This window comes from Delphinapterus leucas, chromosome 3, assembly GCF_059928025.1.
Source record: "Delphinapterus leucas isolate spDelLeu-1000000601 "Yukka" chromosome 3, BTC_Dleu_Yukka2, whole genome shotgun sequence".
In the NCBI taxonomy this organism is placed as follows: Eukaryota; Metazoa; Chordata; class Mammalia; order Artiodactyla; family Monodontidae; genus Delphinapterus; species Delphinapterus leucas.
The window spans coordinates 66722832-66739967 of record NC_143131.1 but is presented as its reverse complement, the minus strand read 5'-3'; the positions used below and the strand labels follow the sequence as shown (position 1 = coordinate 66739967).

General features: G+C 37.8%; 1 protein-coding gene and 1 long non-coding RNA gene across 2 annotated transcripts in view; both read right to left on the bottom strand.

Moving 5' to 3' along the window:
• The window catches only part of LOC111184682 (uncharacterized), a 334205-nt gene that overhangs the window by 316307 nt on the left and 762 nt on the right, over positions 1 to 17136 (bottom strand).
• On the bottom strand, positions 5833 to 17108 carry LOC149749585 (uncharacterized). The gene is made up of 3 exons (XR_016392713.1): positions 16930 to 17108; positions 13324 to 13361; positions 5833 to 5922 (listed from the first exon to the last, which is right to left on the bottom strand). It is a non-coding gene; the product is annotated as an uncharacterized LOC149749585 (long non-coding RNA).

Below are 17136 nucleotides of genomic sequence, written 5' to 3'. Positions count from 1 at the left end.
CCCAAGTATGCCTTCATGAAGATGAAGGTGAAGTTCCTACCAAGGCCTACAAGGCCCTGAAAGGCCTCAGCCTGCTAGTTGTGCTCATTTTGCCTCCGCCCCTCTCTCCTCCAGATACACTAGCGTTCTTTAGTTCAGTTCCCTGAATACTTCATGTTCCCTTCTTCCCTCGTAAGAGTCTTAGCAACCTGCTGTCCCCTCTACCTGGAATGTTCTCCATCCTGCCCTTCTCCCTACCTCCTTGTCATGTCCTCCATATCACAGCTCAAATATAACTTCCTCAGAAACACTGTCCCTAACTTTTCAGACTAGTTCAGATCCCCCTATTATATGTGTTCACAGTCTACCATACTTTTCTTTCAAAGCACATTTCACAGTTTATTTGTAATAATATCATTCATTTGATTAATGAGCACCTCTGTTCTAGATTTAAAGGTCCATGAGGGCAGAGACTATATCTGTTTTGCTCACCATTGTACAACCAGCACCTAGCACTGTGCCTATTTAAAAGTATCAAGTATTAAAACTATGTGTTACATGCATAAATGAACTAACAATTTAATGAACGAACAAACTCTGAAAGGCAAGTGGGAAATGGGAGATCACGGGGGGTGCTGTGTGAGAGGGAAAAGATTTCCTTTTTGTTTAAGTATAAACCCAATTTGAGGAAGGAATATGTAAATGAAGAGTGATGACCCCTACTTTCTCTAAGCTCAGGTAACATGTATCAGGCTTAAAATACAATCACCCTTCCTAGAGACTTAAGAACCTTGAATTACTCATAGAGTTGAAATATATTTTAAATTCCAGATCTATGATATGAAAGAACATTCACAAAACAGCAACTGTTGTTTCCTTCATAATGAATTAATATGACATATTATTAGATTCAAATGATCACTGATTTGTATGATTTCTACGGTCTCTTCTGGAACTAAAATTATTTAAACCCATTAATCTTGCTTCAAAAACAGAATTGGGATTTTTACAGTTCTTGGTGTATATTTTACCAGTGTAATACATAAATCAGTCATTTCTGTATAAACCAGGTGAGGAAACATTACTAAGCTTTAACCACCTAAGGAGTATAGGTCACTTATTACTTGAAAGTGAACCTGAAGGAAAGCACTAACTGATTTGGAAACAAATAAAAAATACCTGTACTTACTGTTTTTATTAGCTGATGACTTAAGAATTCCTTAACACAAGTTTTGGCAGATCATCCTGCTTGACACCTTCCTTTGTGCTCACACTAAATCCCCTGATGGATTTGTTGTGAGAGCACATAATGAGTAATTGGGGGATATGACATAAGTTAATTGCTATTCAGATTTTGCATGTTCTTCTTTATATAGAAATCTCTATATGTTCCCTTACATGGTATGGAAAGAAGCCAAAAGGACAAAGGAAACAGAAATAGAAATTTTGCTTGTTAGTTTTAAATAGTATGTACTCCACACAATTACCATCTCCTACTAGTTAAAATGATTTAATACCTATTCTTTGGGGGACAGGTAACATATTTCTGAGGTTTTTAAATGTTTTCTTACTCTCTTCTCACATAAAAACAGCAGGAGAAACCGAAATTAACATTTACTTATAAGTATAAAGGAAACAAGAACACTGATTTGAGTCATTTTCTCATAGAGATATACTTTGATACATAATACAAATGTTTCTTGGATATTTTGAACAAATAAATTAACTCTTCCCTCTTATAATAAAGATTATGTTTTAATCTCTTATTTATAAACTCTCATTCAATGATTTTAGTAGCTACCAAATGATCTAATCTAGTATATCCATTTTGAATTGTTAACAAATGTAGCTGTGCAACAATATAAAGAAATTACAGAACCACATAATTTCATACTTGCACTGAAGTTTGCAGATGCATTATATTAAAAGATGTGCACTTACTCACCTTATGTTCTTCCTGGCAAGTAACTGGTCCAAGGTTAGTGAAAATCCCATACATAAAAAAATAAAGTGAAAAACTAAAGATTTTTCTTCCCACCAAGAAATGAATCCATTTTTCAAACCAGGCACATCTGTTAATTCATAAATGCAAACAGAGCAGTGGCAGTACTTTTTACGCCTTGTGACTGACTAATATATTCAACCAATAAAAAGATAGCTTTTCCAGGATGTATTATGTGTGGGAGAGGGTGGAAGGAGGGGCCTGATACTGCTTAATTTAGAGTACAGAGTGAAACTAATGAGTCTGTTTAGGTTGTTTGATTATTCATTGCAATGAAAGATTATTAAGCTCTTTTTAGAAATTGGCATAGTTTTGGTACTCTCTTCAGAATCTCATAATGCTTTTCAGGAAACAAATTCTCCTCAAAAATCTATGAGGTATACAATATCATAGGCATTTTTCAGGTGAATAACTAAGTAAAACTCTCTGAGGCTAAACTAATTTTATGTATGTGTCCTATTGAATTCATGACTCTCCATTTGCTGAGAGGCATGAAATGCAATGGTAAAGCACACTGGCTTTGTAGTCAGACAGCACTCAAGTGCATTCCCAGCTCCAGCTCTTACTAGCTGATATTAGGCAAGTTACTTTTCTTCATTTGCAGAGTGGAGACAAAGGTACTTAACTCAAAGAATTGTTGTGAAGATTAAACAAGGCCCTGAATAGCCAAATCTACCTTGAGAAAGAAGAACAAAGCTGGAGGCATCACACTTCATGATTTCAAAATACATTACAAAGCTACAGTAATTAAAACAGAACAGTACTGGCATAAAGACAGACATATAGAACAATAGAACAGACTACAGACCCTAGAAATAAATACATGCACATAAGGGTAACTGGTCAACAAGGGTGCCAAGAACATACAATGGGAAAAGGACAGTCTCTTCAACAAATGATGCTGGGAAAACTGGATATCCACATGCAAAAGAATGAAACTGGATCCTTATCTCACACCATATACAAAAATCAACTCAAAATGGATTAAAGACTTAAAACCTAGAAGAAAGCATAGGGGAAAAGCTTCAGGACGTTGGTTTCGTCAATAATTTTATGGCTATGCTCCCAAAGCATGGGCAATAAAAGCAAAAACAGACATAGGACTACATCAAACTAAAAAGCTTCTACACAGCAAAGGAAACAATCAACAGAGTGAAAAGGCAACCTATAGAATGAGAGAAAATATTTGCAAAACATACATCTGATATAGGGTTAATTTCCAAAATATATAAGGAACTCCTACAACTCAATAGCATAAAACAAATAACACAATTTTAAAGTGGGCGAACGATTTGAATAGACATTTTCCCAAAGAAGACACACAAATGGCCAACATGTATATGAAAAGTGCTCAGTGTCATTAATCATCAGGGAAATAAAATCAAAACCACAAAAAGACATCATCTCACACCTGTCTGGGTGGTCGTTATCAAAAAAAGAAGTGTTGGCAAGGATGTGGAGAAATCGGAACCCATGTACACTGCTGGTGGGAATACAAAATGGTGCAGCTGCTATGGAAAACAATATGCAGACTCCTCAAAAAATTAAAAATAGAACTACCATATATGATCCTACAATTGCACTTATGGATCATTATCCACAAGAATTGAAATCAGGATCTCAAAGAGATATTAGCACTCCCATTTTCACTGCAGCACTATTCACTATAGCCAAGAGGTAGAAAAAATCTAAGTCTCTGTTGATGGATGGATGGATAAACAATACGTGATATATACATACAATGAAATATTATTCAGCCTTTAAATAAAAAGGAAATTCTGCGATATGTGACAACATGGATGAACCTTGAGGACATCTATCTAAGTGAAATAAGCCAGTCACAAATACTATATGATTCCATTTATATGAGGTGTCTAACACAGGCAAATTCATAGAATCAAAGAGTGGAATGGTGGTTGCCAAGGGCTGGGGAACGAGGAAATAGGACTTGCTAATTAACTGGCACAAAGCTTCAGTTAAGCAATATTAATACATTCTAGAGATCTGCTGTACAAGACTGCATCTATATTTAACAATACTGTTCTGCACACTTAAAAATTTGTTAAGAGACTGCATCTCATATTGTGTTTTTATCACAATATAATAAAATTTTAAATAATTAACACAGATGAAAGCCTTTTCTTACTTCAATGCCTAGCTAAATAAAGAATATCTATTGTTATTCCTTCTTTGCCAGTCTCCACTTCAACCCACCACCACCTAACAAGCATCAAACAAACAACAAAATTCCTAACAGCTGTTTTGTATAAAAACATACAATTAAAAAGCCACAATAAAGAAAATCCTCCAAAATGAAAGTGTCAGCATTTTTTTTTTTTTTAATGTTGAGCCTTCTTTTAATTTACTTATTTTTATTTTTGGCTGTGTTGGGTCTTCATTTCTGTGCCAGGGCTTTCTCTAGTTGTGGCAAGCGGGGCCACTCTTCATCGCGGTGCGCGGACCTCTCACTGTCGTGGCCTCTTGTTGTGGAGCACAGGCTCCAGACACGCAGGCTCAGTAGTTGTGGCTCACGGGCCTAGTTGCTCCGCGGCACGTGGGATCTTCCCAGACCAGGGCTCGAACCCGTGTCCCCTGCATTAGCAGGCAGATTCTCAACCACTGCGCCACCAGGGAAGCCCAAGTGTCAGCATTTTTGACACTTAAGAACCTTGATCTTTTTAATGGCAAACTACTGGTAGCTGAAAGGGGCTATTTGTAAGTGGCATTTCAGAGAGGATGCATTATAGGAAGACTTGGGACTTGACCCTGATGAGATACTACCTTCCTCACTGTCCACTTTGCACAAATACCATCTTCTAACATGGCTCTAGGGAGCCCTATAGAAAATGAGGAGATTAAATCACAATGACTGGGAGAAGTGGGAGAAAACAGAAGTAAGGAAGAAAATTGCTAATAAAAATTATAAAATACAAAAGGTCTGTCCATGCCCCATCTTATTCCTACTTCTCAGCATGTATTTCCTTTCTTCTCTGTTCTTTCACTGCACCCAACTTCCACCCTTTGCCTTTTCTTTTACCTTTCTGTCCTCTTCCTGATTCCATGGAATTTCAAGGAGCAAGACAGGTCTGGGCAGGAGGAGCTTTGTCATAGGCAGTGTTGCCAAATAGAATTCGGGACACTTGGTTAAATGTGAACTTCAGATAAAAAAACAAATAATTTTATTACTAAGTATGCCCCATGCAGTACTTGGGACATACTATACTAAGAAATTATTTGTTGTTTATCTGAAAACTAAATTCCACTGGACATCTTGTATTTTTATTTGCTAAATCTGGCAATCCTAGTCTTAGGGACTCTCTGCTACTCAAATTTTAACATGCATACAAATCACATGACATTTTCTAAAAATGCAAATCCTGATTCAGTAGGTCTGGGGTGGGGCATGAGCTTCTTTGTTTCTAACAAGTTTCCGGATGATGCTGATGCTGCTTGCCTGAGGACTGCTCTGTGAGTAGCAAAGATCTAAAACATTGCTCAGTAGAAATAAAATAAGAGCTATTGTACATATGTAATTTAAAGTTTTCTAGTAGCCACATTGAAAGAATTAAAAATAAGCAGGTGAAATTAGTTTTAATAATATATTTTATTTAACCTGATACATCTAAAATATTATTCCAAACATAAGTAATTTTTAAAATTATTAATGAGATATTTTACCTTCCTTTTCTGCCTTAAGTCTGAAATCTGGTATATTGATTTAATCTACACTTATACACATCTCAATTCAGACTAACCAAACTTCAAGTGCTCAATAACCACATGTGGCTAGTGGCTGCTGTACTGGACAGTGCAAACACAGAACATCTCCAGCTGCCCGAGCAATACCTCATAGTCTCCCACGGTAGTAGAAGGAGTAGCTGATCACATTGCTCCTCAAACGCCTGGTCAGGAGGAGGTGAGAGCCCAAGCCCATGGTGATCCTGTATTGTGATAATAATGGTTCTGTGAACACTCAGAAACCACAGTGTTAGTCCCTTAGTGCTTATCATGTAACAAACTTTCTTGAAAATACGCTTCCTTTATATTTTCAGGCACATACACATATACAACATTTTTTATTTAAATCAAGTATCATTTTAATATATTTTATGACTGGATGATTCTAAAATTTTAATATAGCATTCTTTCTGGTGTCGAAATTTTTCCCCACTTGGTTAAAAATATTTAAGGCAGAATAATTAGTAGTTAGTAGGTTTCACACATGTATTTTAGAATAGAAGTCACACTTAAGATGTGATTGTCTGAGAATAGCTCATCTTGTGACTCTGGAGGAGAAAATCAGTGACAAAAAAAATGCTAATATGATAGCTTGCAGACTGCAAAGCACAGGGTATCACCTGTGTGGCATTGTACCTGCCTGCTCAGACAGCTAAGGGGTCTCTGTCCAAAACTTTGATGGTCTGAGGTTTTTCCCAACTTGGGAGCTAACAGGTTAGCCTGTTATGGCTTCATGGATACTAGCAGAAGACAAGACTCATGGGTCAGAGACAAAGGACTTTATTTACTACTCGCCACAGAACAAGCAGTATGAGCATCAGTCTATTTGTGTTAGTTCCCTTGGCCCATAAAGCAATATAGGCGGGCCCAGATGGATGCTTGTATACATGGTGGGTTTCATTTCAGGAGAAAAACCCTGAGTTTCCAAGGCTATAAACAAACCTGCCCCTCTGCTAGAGATAAAGACATTATTTCTACCTTTCAAGGCTGTTCGCTATACAAACATCCTAAAGATATTCCAAAACGAAGAGCAATTAGTGACTTACAAGATAAACAGAAAATACAGAGGTGCATGGAAAATATTCCCTCAACATTTTCCATGAGAGAACAGGAAGTTGTACATCCATGCTGCCTTTTTTTCAACTGACAATACTTGGATTTGCTTCATTTTCTGATTTACTATATATTATTAAATGAAATGTTACCTGAAAATATGAATATCAAAAATCTATCTTCCATAATCATATATAACTATACAGAATTGAGTTCGCATGGGAAAAAAATGGATCTATCTTAATTCTAATATTTACTTCAAGGAGCATCTAGCGTTTGTCAGACCACAGTCTCTATTCATCCAAATGCTCTCAGACTGAAAATCGCATTAGTCAAATGTTCAAATCAATTACAATGGTCTTTGCACGCTGATTCAAAATCCAAATCCATATACCTCCTACAAAGCCTGCATGACCTGGCCCTTGCTGGTCTCTCTCGCCTCATTTATGGCCACCCTTCTTCCACCATGCTCCAGCACACTGGCTTGCACTCAGCTTCTCAACACCCTCCATATGCCAAGCTTTTTTGCACCTCAATGACTCTGCACATATTGTTCCTTCTGTAGGGATCACCTCACACCCCTCTAGCTCTCCCTGCCTTCTGTTCGCTCTCATCATAACATATATCACAATTTGTACCAAGACATTTATTTTCTTGTTACTTATTTGCATTGCGTTTCCTCATCAGAAGGCCTGCTCCGTGAGGGCAGGGAACATGTCTAATTAACTGATGTACACCAAGACGCTGCTGGTCCAAGTTGGTGCTAAATAAAGTGTACAGAATAATGAATAAACCTATCAAAAATGTTACATAATTAACTCCCACTTCATGCCACATGGCTGTGACTCCTAGCGCCTGAATATTTAGGCAATTGTAGCTAGAAAATCAACTAATTCAAGTATTCCATCAAATTCAGTAGGTTGAAAATGCAAATGGACAAAACCCACATTACATTAGTTTATTAGCAAAATACCATATTATGTATGTACTTCTTGCTCCTTGTCAGGGGTATGACTCTGTGACGGTTAATGTGTGTCAACTTAACTGGGCTGTTAAGTATCCAGATACTTGGTTGTGTCTCTCAGGGTGTTTCGGAATGAGATGAACATTTTGAATCAGTAGATTGAGCAAAACAGATTGCCCTTTCCAAGGTGAGTGGTCCTCATCCAACCCACTGAAGGTCCAAACAGAACAAAAAGGCAGAGTAAGGGAGACTTCACTTTCTCTACCTGTCTTGTAGCAAGGACATCAGTCTTTTCCTGTCTGACTCAGACTACAAATGGAACTATACAACATTGGCTCTCCTGGGTCTCTAGCTTGCTGACTATAGATGTTGGGTCTTCTCAGCCTCTATAACTGCAAAAGCCAACTCCTATATTAAATCATATATTCATATTCATATGTGTGCATATATATGTATATATCTCCTATTGGTTTTGTCTGGAGAATCCAGACTAATACGGACTCTTTATCAAGTTCAGAGCCTAATTGCTGCCATGATTTCTACCAATTTTCATCAAATCAACTTGAGTTGATTAGAATCAGGTTAGCAAATGAAACACAAGTGCTTTTGATTTAAATATTAATGTTTCTTACTTGAGATCCCCCTTTGACTTCGTGGAATGTGGATAATGTGCCAAATTAGTGGCACACTTTTACATTCTCGTTTCTCAAGCTAAACTGAACCAGGAGGTCTGAGGTTTCATAAATCTGTCCATTATGCAAACATTGATTGTCATATGCTAGATGCCAGGTATACAAGGTAAAAAGGACCTAGTCTTCGCCCCAAAAAAGATCTCAAACGAGTGATATGCAGAGACGTGAACACGTAATTGCTGGGGTAAACATTCTGGGGACGTTTCACCTAGCAAACTTCTCTGAAGTCCCACCTCCACTCCAAGCAACGGCTGATTAGATGAGGGGGAGAGAGGCAGGTATATAATAGATAAAGAGATAAGAGATGAGTCATAACTATCTCCTTTGAAGAGTTGAAGCAGCTTTCCTAGGGAAGAAAATGCCTCTGCTACTCTCAAAAATGCTCTCACAGGCACCTGCACAGTCCTCACCTCAACAGACAGGAATCAGAGTTTTAATTCATAAAATAAAACTCACATTGAGAATATGTGCTATTTGATGTTGCCCTATACTTTAAGCTGTTTATAGAAAGAGCAAAATGGATTCTTTGGACAAAAATTAATACTTCAGAGCATTATGTACAACTACTCAGTAAAATCCAAGATGTTGTCCGCTGCATAATTAACATAAGCCTGGAAATTTTAACTGAAAACCTATATAAGTAAATTTCAAAATTCATTGGCACATAGTACAAAAAATGATCTTATATATGAAGTGGTTATAGGTTCATTCATTTGGGTTATCTTCATAATCAGTAATACTGCTAGAACCAACAAGATCAAAAAGTAATGTTTTAGAGCAGTGGAAAAATTACCTCTGTCCTTTGTGTAGCTATAAAAACCCAGAACCCCTCACTTCTTTTCTTCCTCTCTTCCTCCACTTCCTCATTCCTTCTTTTTCTCTTTTTTTTTCAATTTATGGAAAAAAATCTTGTTTAACCTTATTTAAAGTCCTTTAAACAATAAAAATCTTAGTAACAGAAAATGCTCAAAATTTTACACATTTACTTTCATAAAAGTTTTATATTTATATATTATAATATTATTACATTTAAATAATCTACAAATAGTCCTGGTGAAACTTCATTTTACTATGGAATGAAAAGGCAGAAAGAGTGACACCAGCCATTCTCCATCACAAACATCAACTGGTCCCCACTGAACTCAGACAGCACAGATTTGGCCCATCTACAGGTTCTTAAACCTCTCCAGGGAATAAGATTCTAAAACTTAATGTTCCATTGAGTGAAGAAAGTTATTTTCCCTTCCTAGTGAGAAAAATTATCTTTCATTTCTTATAATTCAAAGGTCCCTGATGAAATAGAAGCCTATTTTCTTTTGTTTGGTTTTCAGCCAAGTTAGAGAACACCTGGAGAATAACTTTTAACATGCATATTAAAATGATAACTCTCTTCCAGGAACTTCACAAAGGGCATCAAAGAACAGCACTGTCAATTCCCCTTAGATCCTACACAGAGGTTTAATTAAATAACAAGATTTTAAAGATCAGGCTTGAACGTTAGTAAGATTATATGGCAATACACATATTTCTTTAGTTCCACAGAATAGGTATATGAGAAGAAACAACAACTACATCAAAAAGTAGCTAGAATGAGAGGATAAGAAATCTCATTAATTTTGGATACAGGAAAAGTTCTGTTTAATAATTTAATCAGGTAAAATGAAGCACTCAACATTTATCAATAGTAGTTATACAGAGCGTATACGCACTGGTCTTACTTTTACTGCTTATTCTTCCCCACTTAAAGCTGTTATTTTTTTTATTTTTATTTTTTGCGGTACGCGGGCCTCTCACTGTTGCGGCCTCTCCCGTTGCGGAGCACAGGCTCCGGATGCGCAGGCTCAGCGGCCGTGGCTCACGGGCCTAGCGGCTCCGCCGCATGGGCACGATCCCGTGTCCCCTGCATCGGCAGGCGGACTCTCAACTACTGCGCCACGAGGGAAGCCCCATAAAGCTGTTATTTTATCTTGTCACACTTCCACAGCAACTAATGCCTCCATTTTTATAGCTAAAACACTAGGAATAACTTCTAACCATTCCAAATGCTCCAGAATCAATTGTCAACATTGTTAAAACTCTTAGCCATTCTTCCCCAAAGCTAACTTCTTGCCCATACAGAACAAAGAAACAGCATCACCCTTGACCTAAGTCTCCTCATCAACTGATCTAATTTATGAAGATCAATCTTTCTTCTTAGTTGGTGGGCTCTGAGAGAAGTCAAATAATAATACTCTTCTGCCCCACCTGAGTGCTAAACTGAGATATAAAACAAGGAGTAAGACAAGCAGAGGCCCAAATACCATCTTTATTACTATGAAAGGCCAGGTTGGAGGACAAAGCTTAGCGCAGGAGCAAAATGGATTGTAACTGAACCCCTCCCCGCAGAAGACAGACGTGGCAGCCTATCACAGCAGCACTAGGCTCTCAATAGGGAAGAGAGGCCTGCCCCAGAAGAAACAGGAGGAAATGTGTGCTCCATGGCAGGCTGGGTTCCAAAAAGGAAAAAAGGAAGAACTGAACATGCCTAAACTATCTTTTCTAAATTTACCACATGAAGAGAGATGTAACCTCATCTCACCTGGCATGGAATGAGTAGACTGGCAGAGAAATAAGGAGTTAAACTAATTTAACACCTTCTACTTGGAGGAAATACTAGGAAAAACTTGTTCTCCTTCCTGCCCCCATTCCCCCAACATTTTAAGAACTACCAAACAGGATCTTTTGTGACAAAGTGTCTGTCGGTTTTCACATATCTCTAGTAACCCATGGATATGGGGTTGCAATTTATATTAAGAATACTTTAATCTTAACAACTATACCCCTTAGATTTCCTGGTGTTTTGCTGGCTAGAAAATTATTTCCCATCCATTTTGCACCACATTTACTTTACATTTATCAAAAATTTTTCTAAACTCTTTAAAAATCAAAATTGTGTCTTATAACCAATCTGGAAACCAACAAATGTGTTCTGGTTAAGAAAGTTAACTTCTTTAAGTCTCAACTTAAATGGTAAAATGGGTCTAATAACAGCACTTACCACATAGGAGTTGTTTAAAGGTAAAAGGAATTCTGCATGTGAAATCCTAAGCCTGACACTAAACAGTACTCAGTATCTGTTAGATGTTCATGACGGTGGTGGTGGTGGTGATAGTGATGACGATGATGTCAATGATTTTGCTCTTTCCAACATGATCTAACTCCAAATTATATCCTGACCCTTATGACATCTCTCCACCTCCAATGCTACTTATCTATGATCTCTCACCTATTCTATTGCAACAGTCCCCTCCTTGGATAGCCCGAGTCCTCTCTTGTCCCTCTGTGGTGGCCTACCATGGCAGGCACAGTGATATTTTTAAGATGCAGATCAGATCTTGTCATTCTTTCACCTGAAGCCTCCAGTGGCTTCTCATCACACTCAGAATAAAACCCAAACTCCTTATCCTGGCCTACAGGTTGGACGTGAGCTGATCCTGCCCACCTCTCGGACTTCACCTTCCTCTGTTTTCCAGCTGGCTCACTACACTTTAGCCATGGCAGCTTTCTTTTCCTCTAATTCCTCAAGCTGATTCTTGTTTGGGTACCCTTTTAGAAAATTCAGGGTCCAAGGTCAAAGGAAATTCTGTCTCCTTTCAGGCTCCAAATTACATAATAAGTTCTTTATCACGAAGTAAAAAATTCAAAGCTCCAAAAACAAAAATTAAATCCTTTAAAAAAAATTTTCATAGCTATAGTAATCAAAATCCTTGGTTCATAATGCATTCTGACCATTGGTTCATGCTTTATTTACTTGTTGGTTTACATAATAATATAATAATTAAACCCACTACCTAAAGTAAACATAACCCAACATCCAACTCTGATCCCCACTCTCTCCACATAATGTCACTATCATCCCGAATACAGGATACAGAAGACCTGAACAGCACTATCAACCACCTTGGGCTAATTAACATTTATAGGACATTCTTCCTCAGCAAAATATACTTTCTTTTCAAGTGTACATAGAGAATGCACCAAGAGTGACTATATTCTGGTCCATAAAGCAAACCTCAACACATTTTAAAAATATTGCAATCAAAAAAGGATGTTCTTAGACCATAATGGAATTAAATTAGAAATAAATAACACAGATATTTAGAAAATCTCCAAATATTTGGAAATTAAATAACACAATTCTAAATAATCCATAGGTCAAAAAGAAAATCAAAAGAGAAATTAGCAAATGTTTTGAAATGAATTAAAACTAAAATATAACATATCAAAACTCACAGCATGCAGCTCAAGCAGTACTTAGAAGGATAGTCATACTACACATATTAAAAAAGAACAAAGACCGCAAATCAATGACATAAGCTTCCATTTAAGTCTAAAACAAGCAGAAGAAAGTAAATAATAAAGAAGACCAGAAATCAATAAAAATGAAAACAGAAAAACAATAGAGAAAATCAGTGAAAGCAAAAGTTCGTTCTTGGAGTACATCAATAAGATTACAAAACTTCTAACTGACCAAGAAAAAAGAAGAAGAAGATACAACTTACCAATATCAGGAATGGAAGATGAGACATCACTATAAATCTACAGATATTTAAAAGATTATAAAGGAACAGTACAAACAACTTTATGTCCATAAATTTGACAACTTAGATGAAATGGACAAATTCCTTGAAAGGCACACATTACCAAAGTTCACTCAAAATGAAAGAGATAACCTGTATAGTACTATATACTATATATAGTACTATATATTCACTGTTAAAAACCTTCCAAAAACAAATATATATAAAATACATATATACAAAAATACATATATTCATGCATAAGAGAATGTCATAACAGCTTTATGAAACAATTTTGAAAACTTAGATGAAACAAACTTAAAAAAAATGACTTACCAGGTCTGACTCAAGAAGAAATCAGTTCTCAAATAGTTCTGTAAATTAAGAGATTTAGTTTAAATGAGAGATTTAATTAAAGATATTTAAGCTGAGGTTTATTACCTTCCCACACAGAAAACACCCAGCCCAGATGATTTTACAGGATGTTTTACTAAACTTTCAAGCAACAAACCATCCCAACTTTATATGAACACTTCCTGTGAATATCAACTCAGTTTGTAACTTGTTTTTTTGCTTTCTTTCAGGTGTTTTTGTTGAACAAAGGTTCTTAATATGGTCAAATGTATCATTCTTTTCTTCTTCTTTAGAAATATTTTCCTTTCCTAAGTTCATGGAGATATTCACCTTTGTTTTCTATGAAGAATTTAAAAATTATATTGCTGACATACAGGTCCTCAACCTGCCTGGAGTTGATTTTTGTTTTTAGCCTGAGATGGTGATTCAATTTACTTTGGGTAACCACTTTTTGTGTAGTTCCATCTGTTTGACAATCCTTCCTTTACACATTGATCTGACATCTAATTCTGTCATTTAATAATATTCTATACTAATTCTATAGGAGTCTTTTGCTGAGCTCTCTATTCTATTCATTAGTCAATTTATCTACTTCTGTACTAATGCTGCACTATCTTACTTAGCCTCGTAGAAATTGCTCATATCTGGTAGGGCCAGGCCTTCAGAACTGTTTTGCCTATCTCTAGCTCTTTACTCCTCCAGCTTCAATCTCATGGAAAGAGAGATTCCTTATACTCTCAACTCCCTTGCCCTTCCTCCATCACATTCACCTAACTAGATCCCACTCCCAGGCGTGTTAAAAGCTAACTCTCTACCTACTCAGTCACTACACTGAATGAATCTGAACAATACACAAAACCATGCTGATGTAACTTTGTAACTACGGTTTCAAATGGGTCCTCAAAATTGTTCAACAATCCTACATTTTCTTGTCAATCTATCCTCCCACACTTCTAAATTAGAAGGCAAAATTCATGTTGAGACCTAATCCCCAATGTGATAGCATTAGTAGGTGGGGGGCCTTTGGGAGTAAATTAGGTTATGAGGGTGGAGCCCTCATGAATGGGATTAGTACTCCTATAAGGAGGGTCCAAAATGTCAAATATATCTCAATAAAACTGGAAAAAAACACACAACAACAAAAAAACAGAATATAAATAAAAGCGACCCCAGAGCTGCCTTGGACCTTCTGCCACTTGAGGTTATTGCAAAAGAGTCTATGAACCGGGAAGCGGGCTCCCACCATACGCCAAATCTTCCAGCACCTTTGTCTTGGACTTTCCAGTCTTCAGAGCTGTCAGAAATAAATTTCTGCTGTTTATAAGCCATCCAGTCTATGGTATTCTGTTACAGTAGTGTGACTGGATTAAGACACTATCCCTCAGTAAAAGAGGTAATAAAAGTATTTACCTTTCAGAATTATGAGAATTAAATGAGTTAATATATGTAAGGCACATAAAATATGCGGCACACAGTAAATACTATTTAATGCTAGCACTGTTATCCTACGTGATTTCACATCTTACCCCCTTTACTCAAACCTCTTTTCCCTACTCCTTCTCTTCACTGATGACCCTGCTAATTTCATTGAGATAAGAGTAGTCAAAAGAAAAGTTCCACGTCTTCTTATCAACAGATCTTCCAATTTACTTGCAGTTGTACCCCTATACTCTGCCTTCTCTATTACTGTAGATAAATTGTTATTATTCCTCAGGTCAACTCCTCCACTTAGGGACTTCCCTGGTGGTCCAGTGGTTAAGACTCTGCGCTTCCACTGCAGGGGGTGCAGGTTCGATCCCTGGACTGTAACTAAGATCACACAGGCCGCATGCGCAGCCAAAAAAAGAAATTCCTCCACTTAGGCACCCCTCTAGTCTACTCAAGGACTTGCTCATGCAGTCATCCCTTTTCTCTATGAATTATCTATTTTTTACTTCTCTACTGGAATAATCCCATCAGTATACAAAAATGTCATAAAATGTGCCCTCTTAAATCCATCCTGGCTCCACAATCCTCTCCAGATATGGCCCCCTTTCTCTGCACATTATAGAAAAACTCCTTGCAAAAACTGTCCATAATTGCTGTCTATAGTTCCTTCTCTCCCATATTCTGACTCCAACCCAATCAAGCTTACATCTTCACCACTCCACGGGATGCCCTCTTGACAAAGGTACCAACAACCTCCACATTGCCAAATCCAAATCCAATTCTCAGTCCTCATCTTACCCTTCCTTCACACTTGCTCACTTCCACCTTCTTCACTTGGCTTTGATTAGAGTACGGCATTGGCCACTCCTTCTCAGTCTATTTCGCTTCATCTGCTTCTCTTCATACCACTAAGTTTCCGTGTGCCTAAGGCTCAGGCCTCCAACCTCTCTCTGTTCCACCTACAGTCATCCCCTAAGCGATCTCACTCAGAGCCATGGCTTTCAATGCTATCTATTCACTGATGACTCTCCTGAACACCATACCCGTATATCCAACTGCCCACCTCACATCCCTACCTGGAAGTCTAACAAACTTCTCAAAATTAACGCATCCTTAACAGCACCCTTAATATCCCTTTCTAAATCTGCTCCTCTCCCAGTATTTCCCACTCTGTAAATAACACAAGTCATTCAGTTGCTCAGGTCGCAAATTATAATTAACTTCCCTCTCACATCCTACAGTCCTGAGCAAATCCTGTTGGCTCTACCATCAAACTGTAAATCTAATCCAACCACTTTTACCACCTTGGACTGAGAAGGGTATCATCTCCCAACTGAAGTAGCGTTAACACCCTCCCAACTGGCTTCACAGATTCATCTCTTACAGTTTTTTTCTCCTCACAACAGCCAGAGTGAAACTATAAAAATATAAACCCTATCTTGTTACTCCCCTGCTGAAAACTTTCCAAAGGCATTCAATCACAGGAAGAGTAAACAAAGTCTTGACCATGGTCTACAGGTTCCATATGACCCTGTGCACCTCTCAAACCTCACCTAGCACCACATTACTCTTCAAGCACTCAGTTCCCCCCTCCCTGATCCCTCAGTCCTTGAGAAGCGCCAGCCCATTCTACTTATGGAGAATCCCTCTTCTTGGAAGGCTTTACCCATACACTTGTCTGAATGGCTCCCTCTCTTTAGGATCTCAGCTCAAATGTAATCGCCACAGGGATACATTCTAACACCACCCTACCCAAGGTAACCACCTACATCCCCAAGTCACTATCACCTAACCAATTGCATTTTCTCTACAGCACCTTATCCATATATAAAACTATCTTTTTATTTTAAATACACTTATATTTTGTCTACTCGTACCTAGAATATAGACTTTATAAGAGCAGAAACCTTCACTCTCTTGTTAACTGTTGTATCCTCAAGTGCCTATAACAGTGCCGGGAACAGAGAATACATTTTAAAAACTAGTTGTGGAATGAACCAACATCCCAGAAAACTTTCATATCTACTTCATTCTCCAGGAGAAACTGAAGTTTAAAGACTCAATTAAATGAATCACCCAAGATTCCACAAACAAGACGGCAGCTTTGAGGTTTAAGGCCGGGTCTCTCACTAAAGCATGGGTTTTTAAATACTACGTCACCTTGCTTCACTAAACGTTTTTCAATTTACTGTGCTTCTTGTGAGTAGGAGTTAAGGCTCCGAGGTCTAATTTTCCAAACTGTACGCAAAAGGCCTCCACTCGACAGCTCGTAGAACCACACGCCTGACCTCTCCGTCCTCCGACCCAGCGCCACAAAGCCCGCCCTGCGGGTTTGCCCAGGGCGCCTGCGTCATGAGCGGGGCTCGT